The sequence below is a fragment of the Arvicola amphibius genome, chromosome 5, assembly GCF_903992535.2.
Source record: "Arvicola amphibius chromosome 5, mArvAmp1.2, whole genome shotgun sequence".
Lineage (NCBI taxonomy): Eukaryota > Metazoa > Chordata > Mammalia > Rodentia > Cricetidae > Arvicola > Arvicola amphibius.
This window is the reverse complement of record NC_052051.1, coordinates 9231555-9243567: the sequence shown is the minus strand read 5'-3', so window position 1 is coordinate 9243567 and position 12013 is coordinate 9231555.

The following is a 12013-nucleotide window of genomic DNA, read 5'->3' as shown; positions in this document are numbered from 1 at the left end:
AGGCCCTATTTGAAGGGTGGTCTTTACCTAAATAGGATATTTAAAATGACTTCTCTATGAAAACATGTTCATTGCCATTGGTGGTTAAATTTTGATTGTTTTATTTTATGTATAGATACACAAACACACATACATACACACATAAAATGTTTTGAGACAAGGTCTCATGTAGTCTAGGCTGTCTTAGAACTCAGTGATTTGTCTTTGCCTCTAGCGTCTTGGGACTACAGGTGAGTGCTACCATGCCAGGTTCTCTATTTCGTTTTATAGATGACTTTCTTTTGCAAATTAACAGTCCTGTTATTCCAACACTGTGGAGGTAGAGGCAGTAAAATCAGTAGTTCAAGGTCATCCTGTGTTGTACAGTGAGTTAGAGGCTACATAAGACCATCTCTCAGGAAATAAAGAAAAGAGTTGACTTTCCTATGACGGTGTAACCTCTCCTCCATAACCACCTCTCAGCATAGCTGGGGTTGAAAACATAACCAGAGAGATTGGAGATACTGTGCATGTGTGTGTGCGCACTGTGTGTGTGTGCGCGCGTGCGTGTGCGTGCCTCTCTCTGTGTGTGTGCATGTCTGTGTGTAATACTGTGGAGGTCAGGAAGGTGTGTCAGGTTTTCTGGAACTGGGATGACAGACAGTTGAGAGCCACTGTGTAGGTTCCAGGAACCCACTTCGTAACTACTGAGTGCTCTTAACTGCTGAGCCATCTCTAGCCTTTTCTAGGTCACATATATTTGTTCTACTTCATGCAATTGGAGGAAATGTTACCAAGTCGGAGGTGTTATATATGTGAGTGAGAAAAACAGCAGAAAGGAGAACTTTACATAAGATTAGTCAGGCAAATTGTTGCGGAAATAATGCATTTTGGGCAAGATTATTTGGAAGTGCAAAGAGACTTGGCTGGGCTGAAGAAAGATGATGAGCATGAGGATAAAATTATAGGAGAGGTTGCAATCTCACAGCTGCCTGCACATCTCGGGCAGTTAACCAGATGTGGGTGGGGAAAAAGCAGTGTATCATGGATGGGGGAAGGGGATGGGAAGAAGCCTTTTACCATGCTCGAAGGCATCGTTATCTCTTAAGAAAACGGGTCTAGTGGTAATGACAAATGCTTCAGGTTTTGAAAGGAAGCTATGAAACTTCTCCATGAAAAACATTTTCTCTCTTTTTAGATACTAATCACTTTGATAGAAAACTGAAATGTGAACCAAGGGTATTTATATTGTGTCATATGTATGTGTTCATATATGTATGTGTTAGTGTACATGTATGTTGATAGGTTTCTGTCTCACAACCCAGGAGTCCTTGCTTGTTAGGAAAATTATTGCTGAAGTTGCCTGATTATACAATGAAATAATATGCTACAGTGAAAAACTGTGCTGAGCTAGACATGGTCGCTCACACCTTAGTCCCAGTACTATGGAGGCTGGGGCAGGAGGAGCAAGGGTTCAAGGCTGGCCTAAACCACACAGTTCCAGGCTAACCTAGGACAATCCTCCTGCAACCCCCTCTCCAAAGTCAAGTGATTTGGGGGATATAAAATACACAAACAACCACTGAATATTTCGATCTAATACCTAATTAAACCCAAGTAACAATGTTGTAAGTTTTCCACCCGAGAGTTCGCACCAGTGCCCTTTTTCCTTTCATTATTGGAAGGACTGACCCATGTGGGTGATGGCCTCTCTGACTTTCCTTGTTCCTCCTTACTCTGAGTTCTTCTGTCTTCTCAGCCAAGAAGACTACCTGCCCGTGTTCGTGCTCTGGGTGCTGACTCTACCTGAGCAGGGGCAACGTGTGGACAGGCATAGATCAACTTTTGTCAACGGCAGAGAGAGAATTCACAGGCTTCTTGCCATCTTTGATGGATGAGCAATGTGGGAATGGCCACCCTCTGATGGCACTCATGCCCAGAGGGGTATTTATTCAGGCAACAGCCACTGTAGCAACCGAAGTGTAAAGACGTAGAACATTGCCCTGGACCTGCAATGTTACAAAAGTTTTCCTTGTATGGGAGAACTCGTTTTCCAGATTGCTATCAGAGATCACAACACACTCTCTCTGACTGCAAATCTCATCCCACTGGAGATTAAATGCACACAGGACAGTGATTCTCAACCTTCTTAATGCCACAACCCTTTAGTACAGTCTGTCCTTCATGCTGTAGCAACCCCAACCACAACATTATTTTGTTGCTACTTCATAACTGTAATCCTTCCACTGTTACGAACTGTAATGCAAATATCTGATATGCAGGATATGCGACCGTGGGAAGGGTCATTCAACCCACAGAGAGGTTACGATCTACAGGGTGAGAACCACTGATGTAGGATGACTTGAACTGAAGGGCTGGCTGGTTCAGATCCCTGACCTCTGAGTATGTATGAATTTGTGGATAACTCAGGTTCTCCTAGGATGAGGAAGAGGTTTGTAGAGTACATGGCACTCCTGAGTGGAGTGGAGTCATGTCTGCTCTCCCACCTCCACAGTACCCTGAGGAACACTGGGACAATCTAGAGGTAGTTTTAACAATCACATCCAGAGTAGGGATGCAGAGTGTAGTTATTTTATTTCTGCTGCTGTGATAAAGTTTCCTGGCAGAAAGCAACTTAGGAAAGAAAAGAGTTTGTTTAAATCAATAATTTCAGATTATAGTCTAGCATCATGGGGAAGTCAAGGCAAGAACTTCAAACAACTGGCCCCATCATAACCACAGGAAAGAGCAGAAGGAAATGAATGCATGATCCCTTCCTTCCTTCCTTCCTTCCTTCCTTCCTTCCTTCCTTCCTTCCTTTTTTCCTCCCTCCCTCCCTCTCTCCCTCCTTCTGTCTCTCCTATGTACGTGGGAATTGGCGATGCATCCACCAGTGAACGAGAAAGCAGATTTGTTGCAGGTGGAAGAGAGCGGATCGCTCTGAGGGTGGAGCAGGTGGTAGGGCCCGGCGCGAAGTGATTACCTTTAGGTGAGCTCTGCCACTGAGCAAACACGCTGCATACAAGTTAGTGTATAAGGTTTACTGGGGGAGGGGAAAAAGGAAGGGGAAAGGGATAAAAAGGTAATACCTCTTTCCATCTATTCCAGGATCGCTAGCAGAATATCGCAAAGGTTCTGTAAAATATCGGGATATAAAATGCCCAGAAGCAGATTTTTGGTAGGTTTATTCCCCATGAGTGAGGCAGAACAAGATCTGGTGACTTTTATCAAGGGAGGATCAAGTGGGAAAGGCACTGTAGGAGTCATCACTCGAGGAGCGGGGGCTGAAGGACAAAGCCCAAAGGACCCCGGGGTCCAAAAAAAGAGAAAGGCCCAGGCCACCCAGTGAGTCGTCACACAAAGGGTGGGGACCGAGGACTCTGAGCCCAAGAGAGCCATGGTTGCCTGGTGCCGGGGCTTAAAGAGGCTGAAAGGTGAGACCCGTGCTCAAGAGACGGGTTCTTACTTGTGGGAAACAGCCAGAGCTGAGGAAGGGGAGGGGCTTACCAATCATACTGGTGCTGGATGAAGGGACCCAGCAAGCCAGAGAGGCAAGGCCGCCATATGTGGACTGGATTCCAGAGTCCCAGAATGCCTTAAACTGCCTGAAGGCAGGAGGAGGTGCCAAGAGAGCCATTCCCAGTCAGGGAACCAATGTCATAATTTTAAAAACGCCATGAAGAGAAGTCACATCATCCAACAGGGCTCACATGGGAGGTTTATTGGAAGAGGAGAAAGAAGGGGCAGAGAAGGGGGCAAAGAAAGGGGCAGAGATCAGTCCCCGCGAACAAGAGTAACACAAGAGAGATGGAGAGAGAGGGAGGAGGGGTAGGCAAGGCCCGCCTGTTAAAATGGAACCTAGTGAATGTGCACAGGAGGTACTCTTAGTGGCTGCAGCTGAGGACATCCTGTCAGGACCCCAAGGATAGGCCAGTACAGATGCCTGAATACTAACAGCTTCAATTCTCCTAGTTCTGCCTTTGCCACATTGGGCAACATTACCCAGAACCACTGTGCAGTTCCTAGTGTAGAACCAGCCTGGTTCTGAACATCGTAACACTTTAACACCATAATTCATATGGTGGGACAGAAAGTCACTCTTATCTGGATGGCTATGATGGGATTCATGCTGCTTTATGTACGTGGGAATCGGCGATGCATCTGTGTGTTCTGGAAGCTTCATCTGAAGAGATTTCTCTCAAGCAAAATTCCACCGGCACAGGCTCACAACATCTCTGATTCCCTCACCTGCTAGCTTTAGCAACCTTTCAGGTCATAAACAACACAAGGAGCAGGGAAGACTACTCAAAGTCTTCCCCCTCCAGGGCCTCGTGGCACAAAGCTGACATGGCCAAGGCCTTCCCTGGTAGTGAATACTTCAGCCTAATGGGGTCCACTGTTTCTGTCTCAACTGTTCAACTTTGCTGAAGCAGATAACATTTTAGTCAATATGCAAATGAATGGGTGTGTTGTGGTCTATTAAAGCTTTACTTACAAAAGCAGGGTGCTGGCAAGATATTCCCCATGTGATATAGTTCCCTGATCCGTGGGCTAGATGGCTGAGGCAGACAGGATTCAGGTAGTCACCTGATGAACTGTATTTGTCCCCTCTGTCTAGTGCCCCATTCTCTTGACTCTAGCCGTGATCATTCCTTTGTTACAGTAGACTTCAGTCAAAATGTCACCTTCCCAGAGAACCCCTATCCTAACCGTGGCTTCACTATAACATGTTATTTTTCTTTCATAAGACCCTTGCATTAAAGGCTTTATGTACATCACAACCAAAGTACGTTTTTCCTAAACTTGTTAAGTCTTTTTCATTTTTCTGTACAAAAATAAGATCCTTGTCTGCTTTCACACCCATGTCTTCTTCTTACAACAGTGCCTGGTATAGAGAAGGACATACACATACACACACACACACACACACACACACACGGGCACACACCCTCACACACCCTCACACACACAGACACAAACACACACAAGAGGACACACACACATAGAGCAGAACACACACACAACTAGCAGAACACACATACACAACACACACACATAGAGCAGAACACACACACAACTAGCAGAACACACACACAACTAGCAGGACACACACACAGCAGGATACACACATACACAAAAATGCACAAAATAAACTTATAAATATATATTTAGTAGTTGTCATGGAAAGAGGGGTTAAAAATGGGACTTAAATTTGTCCTGGGGGAGAAGATCAAATTTTGTACTTGTTTCCCTTAAATGGTCATTGAAAGAGCTGCTAATTCGAGTCAGCATTAACTGATGACTCTCCTGTGCCAGGCAATGGTCTAGGCATTTACACATATTAGCATTTTTATGAGGTAAGAATTGATATTATCATTCATTGTGTAAGTGAGAAAAGAACCCGGAGATTAGAAACTTGCTTCTAATAACTAGTAAGTCTGAGACAGGAAACTAGAGAGGCTGCTCCAAGCAAGAGAATCTATGCTGCTTCCACATGCTCTTCCACTTATCAAAATAAATAAAAACATGAACACTTAAAATACTGTTTGGGGGGATGGCTCAGTAGGCCTGGCTGCTTGCTGCATAAATATAAGAACCTTATTTCAAATTCTCAGTAGCTATATAATACACATTTCACAGCCCTGTGTGGCCCTGTGTGGCCCTGTGTACCTGGAACCCAAGCTGGAGAGTGGGGGAGATGAGGTCATCACCAGGGCTTACTGATTGCTAGCCAAGCTCTGGGTTCAGTGGCAGAGCAGGACAGAAACATCCTCCTATGGCTTCTGGGTGTGTACATCCTCATGCACATGTGTGCATACACTCTCACATGTACACCAAACACACCATCACATAATCTTCATCAAATACATACCTACAACACACACACACACACACACACACACACACACACACACGATCAAATACTCTTGAATTCCCCATCTTAGGAAGGCTTATTTTATTGGTCACCCTGTGTGTTAGTTACTTTCTCCTGCTGTGATGAAATGTCACATAAGTGACTTAGGAAAAAAAGTTTATTTTGGCTTCTGGTTCTAGAGGGAGAGTCCATATTGTGGGGGAGATCTTGCAGCAGGCAGCTAGATCAAGAGACAGAGGAACCACATCTCTAACCATAAACACAAAGCAGAGAGAGTGTCATAGAAGTGGGGTGAAGCCTTAAACACTCAAAGCTCACCCCTAATGGCATACTTCCTCCTGCAAGGTCATGCTGCTTAACCTTCCCAAATAGTGCCACCAGCTGGGGAACCAATGTTCAAATACCTGAGCCTGTGAGGGACAGTTCTCATTTAAACCACTACACCCTGATTTAGGGAGGCAGAGAGAGCCAGCTCTGATGATGGTTCAAAACCCATATTACCCAACATGTACTTGTGGGGTATATGCAATGATTACTCCTCTTGAAAGGGGAAGAAAGGGGAGATTGATTTGAAGGCTGGATGAGAAGGGGCAGGCAGCAGAGGAGAGATGGACAGAGATGAAGATAGACAGAGACAGAGATGACAGAGATACAAGACAGAGATGAACAGAGACAGACAGAGATGACAGAAATGGACAGAGACAGACAGAGATGGACAGACAACAGAAAGCTTGATTGAGAACAAGGCTGCCTGGACTGGCCAGAAAGTCAAAGAGAAGGGGCAGTTTTGTGGGTACATGTCTCCAATCTGGAAATGTCTCCTATCAGGTCTAAGGGAGATCAGAGGGAAAAGTCTAGGAAAATAAAACAACTTTCAAATCATTGCTGTTTCTCAAAGACACCTCCAAGCAGACATTTCTCCTCCAAAGAATTAGCAAGTGAAGCTCTCCCTCCCTCAGGTACATGTCGTAATAGCGTTCCCAGTCCAAGGGCATGATTGATTATTGGGTTTCATGGTCTGAGTTGAAGAAGATGACTGATCAGGTCTCTTCCTGAAAGGACAGGTTCCACCGAGATACGGACTCAGATTGCTGGGTTCAGAGTTAAGAGCATTAACCATTACACCATGGGAGCTGGTCTCTAGGGGCATGATACTTGATCAAAAATCTTGACCCTTGTTCTGAAGGCTTAAACTCAGCGTTTTAAAAGCCATCTTCCAGAAGAGTGAAAAAGTGGCTCCAGACTGTTAAGTAAACGGCAAATACCCGACAGTCTGCCTGGAGTAAGGTGGAATTATTTATATAATTCTGAGAAAATGCTTGTGCTGGGAAGGGAATCCCACATTCTTTTTGCTCATTCACCATGACAAGAGGCCATTTCTTGTGGGTGTATCAGAGAGGGAAAATAAGGAAAGTGTATCTGAGGCCACATTGCTTCCCTGAGGGTCCTTTCATTTCATCTAGGTGGGAGGCCTCATTTGCTTAGGCTATGCAGTCTCGGGTCTCTGGACTGTTGAACTTGGACTCTAGATGGGTGTGGCTAATTGTTGACAGAGGCTGCTCATTTGTTCCCAGATACCCTGACCCAAAATAACCACACAGAAACTGTATTCATTGGAATACCATTTGGCCAATAGCTTAAGCATATTTCTGGCTAACTCTTATATCTTAAATTAACCCATTTCCATTAATCTGTGGCTGTGGCTTACTAGGCAAAGTTCCAGCATCTGTCTGCTCTGGTGGCTACATGGCATCCCACTGACTCTGCCTTCTTTCTCCCAGCATTTAGTTTAGTTTTACTGTCTAGATTTATTCTGCTAAGTCACTGGCTAAAACAGCTTTATTCATTAACCAATAAAAGCAACACACATGCAGAAGGACTTCCCACACCGTTTTCCCTTTTCTGTCTAAATGAAAGGAAGGCTTTAACTTTAACATAGTAAAATTACATATAACAAAATAGGTATCAAGCAAGAATTATAGTTACAATATTTATATCTACTTTATCTTTTATCATACTAAGGAAAACAATAACTATCTATTGTTCAACTCCATCAAAGACTCCAGAAGTATATATTACCGAAGTAAACAGGAAGTGCATTGTAGGCAACTTCCAAACTCTGAAATTGACAGAGACATCTTGCTGCCTGGACAGCCACCCAAAGTTCTTCTGTAACATTGGGGTATCCAGTCTTCAGCCTACAGGCCCATAGTGTCCAGCAGACTTTTCCATGAAGCAGGAAATTTAAAGATCTTATATGCCTTGTATTGGCAAAGTTCATCTGTGTTCTGCAGAATGTCTGGCAGACTCTTTCATGAAGTAGGAACCCCAAAGGATGGTCTCACCTTTAGGAAAGTTCAGCAGTAATTTTTCTGTGGGTCTTGTATGTCCAGTTCATACAGCATAACATCAGGAAGTCCAGGCAAGAGCAGTTTCTTGTTCAAATGGCTAACAAACTCCATAAGGAGCCTCTTCAGTGCCCATCTTCCTCTTGAAGTAATTGGTACTGCCAGGAGCAGATGTGTCTAATTGTCATGAAAAGTCCTAAGTTCTTAAAACATTTAAATGCCATAATCTGTTAGTCTTTGAAAGATTTGAAGACTCCCTATCTAAATGAAATATATCTCTATATATCTAGAAAACCTAACATGACTACAAGTTTGACTATTATAGATGACTGTTAACCTGTATTTCTTAATTATATATTTCATTTTTAAATGAGCTGCACAAATACAATACTTTAATCACAAGCAGAAATATACAAATAACAAAATTGACCTTAAGTTTGTATCAATAAACCAAGATCCATACCAATGCAAAGTGTTAATCGCTATAGCATATCCCTCTTTAAATGTAAACAAATCTTTATAAACAATAATTTAGGGTTTGGGCATTGTTATCTCCAAATTTCTTCCTGCTGATTGGGGGTGCTGTTAATCAGGTCTGTCATGGGGTATCCTGTGTGGTAGGTCCATCTCAGTCAACAGTCCTGAAGCCGTCATGGATTTTGGACCACCTGGGCCATTGTTTCAGGGGGTCTCGTTTGATCACTCCCATTAGTCTGGAAGGAATATACAGGTTCTCATCTCTGTAAAAACAAAAGTAGAACCTCTTTTTCAAAGCAACATATCCTTAGACCCAAATTTTGAAGTCAAGATGCCTTATATATATAAATATATTATTTATATATATTATATATTATTATTTATTTATATATATATTAAATATAATATATATATGTTGGTTTATCTTAGCAGCCCGTACAATGTCATTTCTCTCTGTACTTAGATCATTCACAGTCAAAAAATTCAAAGAAAACACAAATAATATTCATAATCCTGACTCTGTATATTTCATCTTTACATGGCTTATTTTTCTTTAATCCTTTAATCTATGACTGTCTTTACTCCGTCTCTTTAAAGACTTTGTTTTATTTTTTAAAACTATTTGCTTCTTTATATAACTGTCTATGTTCTTTTTCTTCTCTCTCCCAAGCCTATGTATATTTATCTAACACTGTGACCCATTTAGAAGTCTTTTTCATTGGAATTTGTTTTTATTGTGTGTATATCTTTAGTTATTTTTTGATCAGGAGTGTTTTTTAATGCTAAGTGGGCATGGCTAGAACCAAGTCTACAGTCCTGCCTGCTTGCTCTGCCCAGTCAACATGGTGGAGGCATTTTTGCTGCCTCTGAGAGCCATGCACACAGTGGGTCTGTGCTGCCATTAAGCAAGTTGTGACACTCTGCTCACAAACCCCATCTAAACCTATTTAAAAGCACCTTAGCCAGACCTCCAGAAAAGATTCAGAACTCTTTGTGCTGGTGAACCAGGAAGCCACTTTTTTTTTTTTTTTTTTTTTTAAAAAAAGGAGCCATGTTTCTGCTTGCCATCAGCAAACAGAGCGTATCTGGGAAAAAATGTGGCTAAAGTGGTTTTTTTTGTGTGTGTGTCTAGAATTTTTATAAGCTCTCTCAGGTTTTATGTGGATGTATCTGGGCACATACATGTTGGCGTGCCAATCTGTTGAGGGAGGCTGCTCATTCATTCCCAGCTGCCCTGACCTGAAATAACCACACAGAAACTATATTAACTGCAATACCGTTTGGCCAACAGCTTAAGCATATTTCTGGCTAACTCTTATATCTTAAATTAACCCATTTCTATTAATCTGTGTATTGCCATGGGACTGTGGCTTACCAGGCAAAGTTCCAGCATCTGTCTGCTCTGGTGGCTACATGGCATCCCACTGACTCTGCCTTCTTTCTCCCAGCATTCAGTTTAGTTTTACTGCCTAGCTCTATTCTGCTAAGTCACTGGCCGAAACAGCTTACTTATCATTAGCCAATAAAAGTAACACATATACAGAAAGAAGGACGTCCCACACCTGTCTGACTGCAAGATCTTTTCTCAGTTTTTATTATTTATTTGCATGTTGTCTTCTACTATTATTATTATTATTGTTATTATTATTATTGTTATTACTACTTTTTTTCAAGACAGGGTTTCACTGTAGCTTTGGAGCCTGTCCTAGAACTCACTTGGTGGACAAGGCTTACCTTGAACTCACGGAGATCCACCCGTCTGCCTCCTGAGTGCTGGGATAAAAGGCATGTGGTACCACTACTGCCCAGCTGATTATTTTTTAAAAAAAATCAATATTTCTTTATTTCTTTTTACTTTATGCTCATTGATACATGTATGCCCATGTGAGGGTGTCGCAAGCCCTGGTTTTATAGACAGGTGTGAACTGCTGTGTGGGTGCTGGGAAATGAACCCAGTCCTCTGGAAGAGCAGCCAGTATTCTTAACCACTGAGCCATCTCTTCAGCCCCAGTCCTCTTCTATTATCAAATAACTAGGAAACATCTTATTTTCTGTCCTGTAAACCAGGATCTTGCCATGAAAAGAGAGCATTTTCTGAGACCTGCTTCCCACTGATCAGAATTCAAATACATGCCCATCTTCCGGCTTCCAGGCCTCCAGAGAGTGCATCCCTGATTTACTTCCCAGCTTCAACTCATCCCTCCCTTTTGTACTCTCCTCTTGTAGTTCCTGGATCTTCAGTTTCATTGAGCCAATAGAATCCCTATCCCTCCTGTAGATTCTATTTCTGCTCCTGGAGATTCTTTCTTCCTTTCCCAACCCAGTTTGCTCCAGTCCATCCTTTCTGCACCAGCCTGAAAACAGCCTGGTCTTAAGTATACCAAGACGCCCCTCCATCTATATGAAGAGGTGGCATTACTCTACAGACCTTACCTGCTTATGGTGCAATATGTTGCTAGAATTGGAGTAAATTGATGCTGGCACCTGCTTTAGTTTCCTTTTCCTGTTGCTGTGACAGAAACACTGTGGCAAAGCAGCTTAAGGAAGAAAAGGTTTGTCTGACTCGCAAGTCCAGGTTGCAGCACAGAGGGGCAGTCGAGATAGGAGGACCTTGAAGTGCCTGGTCACATGACATCCACACTCAAAGGCAGAGGGATGGATGAATGCACAACAGTGCTCAGCAGTGTTCCCTGCTCTTCTGCAGTTCAGAATCCCCCCTGAAGTGGTACCACCCTCAGTGGGTTGGGTCCTCTCACCTCTCTTAATGTAAGCAAGATAACCCCCCACAGACATGCCCACAGGCCAGCCTGATCTAGACAATCCCGCATTGAGACTCCCTCTCCAGATCCTTTTAGAGTGTGACAGCTGATACTTAAAATTTAGAAGCACCACACCATTACCCAAAAGTTTATGACAACATGCAATTAAGAAACCAATGGGAAAAAAAAGTTAGTCTTAGAGAGGGCATCTCGACTGTTAAAAATATTGTAGAAACCAAACAAACCAATTAGAAATGATGTGTTTTCTAATTGGAAGGGCTCACCGGATCTGACATCTTCTGTGGCAGTGCTGCTGTCTTATGAAAGGATGGGCTAATATTTCATGTTTGCGCCTTGTTGGGAAGATTGGAAGATTGTTCTTTTTAAAAAGAGAAATCCCAGTTTCTTCACAAACCAGGTTTCGGGAACTGTATTATCTCCGTTTATAATAGCAAGCAACTAAAACAGCCCTCCCCCCCCCCCCCCCCGTTACAACGCAGACATCACTAACCAACGCATCTTCAGAGGACCGTGCTCCCATTTCATTTTCCATCCCGAGGTCACCTTGGGAGAAG